We start from the raw sequence: 5,126 nt of genomic DNA on the forward strand, positions 1-5,126 counted from the left end.
AATTTTGAAGCCAAGGTATTTTAAAAATACCTGTCTTGGATTAATTCTGCAGAATTTATAAGCAAATATCTTTTAGCAGCTGTTGCTCCATCCTCAGCATTTAAACAATTTAAAGAGAGCATAATAACATACACTATCAAGATTCTCTGTGTATTTTCAATCTTTATGTGGCTTTATTTTAACCTCTATTTCTTTTATTTTTACTTTTAATTTTTGGGACAGGATCTCTGTATATCTTTGTCCTGGAACTCCCTCTGTAAATCAGGCTATCTTTGAACTCACAGAGATCCATCTGTCTCTGCCTCCCAGGCTACTCTGTTTCTTTCTTTCTTTCTTCTTCTTCTTCTTCTTCTTCTTCTTCTTCTTCTTCTTCTTCTTCTTCTTCTTCTTCTTCTTCTTCTTCTTCTTCTTCTTCTTCTTCTTCTTCTTCTTTTGAGACTTTAATCTTTAGCCTGTATATATTTTTAACACACTGTAAACCATTTAGAGGTTTCTTTCCTCTTTGAATCTTTCTTTACTGTATATCGCTCTTTTTCTGACCACATAGTTCTTTAATTTGCTAAAGAATATGGAGAAGTTTTTTGCCACAACTCTATGGGATTTTAAGGTCCTTGCCAGGAAGCAAGCTGCAACAGTGTGTAAACAACACTGAAAAGCTCCTATGGCATTTCAAGTTTCTTGCCAGGAAGCAAGCTGCAACATTGTGTCCATAGCTCCATAGTCTGGACTGCCTGCTTGGAAGAGTCAGAGTTTCCCTGGCAGGAAGTCCCAGAAAGCCTGCATTTTAAAAGAGGCTAGCTTTTTTTCTGCTACCACTGAGAACTGAAATGTTTTACTCTAAGTCTTTTTTTAAGCTTTTTCAGGCTTTCTGTGGATGTAGTTATCCACGTTGGGAGCCATTCTGTAACATGGACAGTACTGTTTGTTGTGGTTTCTGTCCCGCCCAGCCCCCCAGCTGTTTAGTCCCAAAGAAAATCACACATAAGTCACCATAAATTATAAGCTGATTGGACCATTTGCTCTAGCCTCTCATTGGTTAACCCTCACATCTTGATTAACCCATTTTTCTGATCTATGTTAGCCATGTCGCTCAGTACCTTTTTCAGTGAAGCAGATCACATCCTGCTGCTTCGGTGATCTGGCAGGAGTGGGAGGAATCAACTTCCTCCTTCCCGGAATTCTCCTGTTCTCATTACATCATTTTTTTTTTGTTCTGGTTGTCCCACCTATACTTTCTGCCTGGCTAATCAGCGTTTATTTAAAATATGATTGACAGAATACAGACAATTCTCCTGTACCACTAGTTGATCACAATACACCAGCCATTACTTCCAATTTCAAAATGACCAACCTGTGGCAGCCTAATTTCCCTAACCCCATAAAAAAACCCAACCTGTTTACAATAAAGAGTTTTTCTATTGGAATCTCTAGGAGTCTGTATCATTGGCTCCTTGTCTTCTCACACCCTACCCCCTAGGAAATAGGGATCGCACAACAGGCAACAGCAATAATCCTGAAAAACTACAAATAACAATAGACATGGATGGTCCTTTTTCTTTTGCTACATTTTTCTGCCCCCCTTACTCTCTTTTGGGCATTTTTCTTGCTTGCTTGCTGCCCTGGGTGCATGTCCCCATCCTAACTCTCTGCCGGCATTGTGAGTTCAACCCTTTGGGTGTTTTTGGTGAGTTGACCCTTATTTTCTTTTCCTAAGATCTTGGTGACTTGGGTGTTTCTTTCCTATCCTTACATTTTCTTTTGTTTCCCATGTTTGTCTTCCTGGTTAGGAACTCTCCATCATGACTCAGTTCATGCAGGTACCTCCACATAAGGGCTTACTACCCAGGAGTTAGAACCAATAAAAGATCCTCTGCCAGATCTTTTTCACCTAGAGACACTGTATGAGCATATGGCTGTGGCCTAACAAACCATAGAAGTTCCTCACTTTAAGCAGTACACTCGGTCCATAAACATTGTTTTCCCTTTCCCTTGTGTCCTTGTCCTCACACAGACACCCTCACATCCTAAGAGTGACTGACGACTTATTTCTGGAGCCACTCTCTGGGATTGTCTGAAGGCTCCCTTGCTTTACTGGGAGTCCTGACTACTCTATGGAGTGTGAAATGTTGGACTTCCTCTCCTAGTCTCTCTTAATTAATCCAATTGCATGACCATCACTTAAGAGCCATTAGTGTGGTGGCCATTCTCTTAATTCACAGAAAGGCTTTAGCTGTTCAACTGTGGGTGAGTCTCTTTTCCCTTTTGAGATTGCAACATTCGCCTTAGATAGAAACTACTTCCACTAGCTTGTCCCTGGAGCTGAGCATGGGGTCTGAGATGAATTTGTTGCCGCTCACCCCATGTCTTCTGACTGCCTTCTTCCTTGCTTCTGCTCCTCACAGGCTTTTCCTGGGGCTCATCATGAATGGTGTCCCTTCCCTGGAGGAATGGAGCCTTCCATTCTCTGCCCAGTGCTGCTACCACCCTCTCCCCCAAGTTGGTAAGAGTTCTGTGAGCACCATGAGAGAGCTTCTGCCCTGGATCTTGCCCATTACCTCACCTCCCACCCAAAATATACAGAGACTAGAGCAGAAGATGCCTTTTCTGGATATTTTGCTGAGCTATTTCTACAGCACTTTGAAGCTTGAGGTGGCCCAGGCCACCATGTTCTTCCCAACTCTTTTGGCCCCATTGAGTCCTGGTGTGGAGATTGCATCACCACATGACTTGTACCTTGACATCTGCAGTGTGGGCGGAGCCCTGACTGGGTTGGGTCCATCTCAATCTTCTGAGGACCTAGCTGGCCCTTTTCCTTCTTCAGTCTCTTCCACCTCTACATAATCCTCAAAGTCAAAGCTCAAGAAATACTTTTCCATCCATTAAGTGGGTTTCTCAGTCAGAAGTCCTATAAGAGCTATTCTGTAATGTCAAGGGTGTCATTGATACTTCCACCCCAGCTAGACTTCTGGAGATCAAACCAGGCCCTCCAGTCCTAGGTGGAAACAGCAACTCTAACTCCTCTGGTCATGCTGGAACAGTTGGTAGGGGATTGGCTACTGATGGTACATACCCTGGAGAGAGAGATGGACTCACCACTCTGAGAGGCTGAGACTGAGTCATGGAGGGGGACCCTTGAAAGACAGAGCAGGAATAGGACAGAGAGAATAGATGATCAGTTTTGTGGAGGTTGAAGAAGCTGGCCCTGACCCAGCAAAAGTGGGCCATGGAGGAGAGATGACTGGGCTAACCTTAGGGGAAAAGGGGCAGCCTCAGTGACAGAAGTGTCACCTACTGCTCTTAAGTGAAAGAGAAGGAGGAGGCAGAAGTCACTTAGAGTTCTTCATATCAGCCAAGGCATCCCAGGCCAAACTCAACATTCCCTGTTCTACTATCACTGATGTCCACACAGCCATAACCCTAGAGATGCCTGACAGGGAGAACACATTTGTAGTAAAATTAGAAGGTCCTTCAGAAAACATTCTGGAGAGAACTGATGCACTTCATGTGAAGGCCTGGTTGCCTGACATCCAGAAGTGCCTAAGCCCAGGACCCTTCTCTGTTATCAGTCCCATATCCTATGACCCCTGGGACCTCCTTCCTCACAAAGGATAACACAGACAGTCTGGTTTTGCCCTGCCTGAATCATTCAGGGAGTCTTTCCAGCCAGGATCTGCTGCTGGGATCCAAAGAAAGTAATGATCACCTGTCATAGGAGGCTTATGGGGGCCCTTCTGACTGGCCTTCAGCATCCTTCTCCCCTAGTTCTGCCTCCATTGCTGCCTCCCACTTTGACTCAATGGAACTGATTCCCCTAGAATTGCCCTATTACATTCCCATTAAGTAAGGGCCCCAGCAGGGACAGTTAATCTACTCTCAGCCCCCTACCCTCCCATGGATACTCCAGAAGCAGCCACAAAGACATTCCTGTTCCAGGGGAGTCAGAGGGTGTTGAGGGGGATCAACGCCTCTGAGGATATCCTTGTTTCCATGGCATGCTCTGTCGATCCAAGACTGGAAGGAAGCACTGACTCACATGATGACTTCCTGGTAGGTAAGAGTGAGAAAAGATGTGGTGAATATGTCCTCACTTTCAACTTCCATGGCAGGACCAAGCATCTGTGTTTGTCAGTGAATGAGAAGGGTCACTGCCAGGTCCAACATCTGTGGATACAGTCCATTTTCAATATGCTTGAGCCCTTCTGAGTGCATCCCATCACTGTGGAGTCTGGAGGCTCCAATGATGTTGCCTTTTTCAGAAATGTGCCCTCCTAGTTGCAGCAGGGCCAGGAGCAGCCTAGGAGCCATATCAGGGTGTGCAAGAGTGGTTGGTGCTGCCCCGATTCTAGTTATTTTGAGCAAGTACTCAGACAACGGGTCATGCAGCTTTAAACCCATTAGTACTGGTACTCCATGTTGAAGGCAGTCCTTGACCTCTCAGTTTTCCTCCAGTGATGCTATGTTTATAATGATGCAGTAGATACCCAAACCCGTGCAAATTTGCAATTTGGACTTAATGTCACCCTAGACATGCTTATTGGCCATGGACAATACACTGATTCTGTATCACAATCCATGATTGGCCTGCATGCCTATTTCCTACAAGTGTCTGACCTAGCCTTCAAGGCCCTCAAACTGTACACCCCAGGACAGTGTTTTCACCATCTTGTCCAACAGGCAGCAGAACCATTTCCTGAATATTTGACCTATGTCACCAACACTGTTAAAAAGTGTATCCCATTTGGCCCTTCCAAAGATATCCTTATTAAAAAGCTAACCTGGGTGGGGCTCAATACCATCACCAATAATGCCATTGCACCTCTTATAAATGAAGATATTCATAAGTGGGTCTTAGCCAGCCATGATATTGAAACACAAAACAGGCTCATTTCTGTCCTTACAGCTTCCATCAATGCCTTATTCAATGCCAAACTTGACAAGGATGATAAATCCACCCCAAAAGACTGTATTTGCTTTGAAATATCTCAGAGTCTGTGTTGTTGCTTCGACATTTTCTCATCCCCTGCCCCCTGGGAAACAAGGCTCACATGGCAGGCAGCAGCAACAAGCCTGCATTAACTACAAAAGACCTTAACATAAATCTAGATACATAGAACACGATAGAATAG

At 44.6% G+C, this 5,126-nt stretch overlaps 1 pseudogene; it reads left to right on the plus strand.

The window, feature by feature from the left end:
* Positions 1-2,421: 2,421 nt before the first annotated feature.
* LOC130868370 (SH2B adapter protein 1-like) lies at positions 2,422-4,272 on the plus strand (annotated as a pseudogene).
* The last annotated feature ends 854 nt before the right edge of the window (positions 4,273-5,126 follow it).

The sequence above is a fragment of the Chionomys nivalis genome, chromosome X, assembly GCF_950005125.1.
Source record: "Chionomys nivalis chromosome X, mChiNiv1.1, whole genome shotgun sequence".
NCBI classification, from domain to species: Eukaryota; Metazoa; Chordata; class Mammalia; order Rodentia; family Cricetidae; genus Chionomys; species Chionomys nivalis.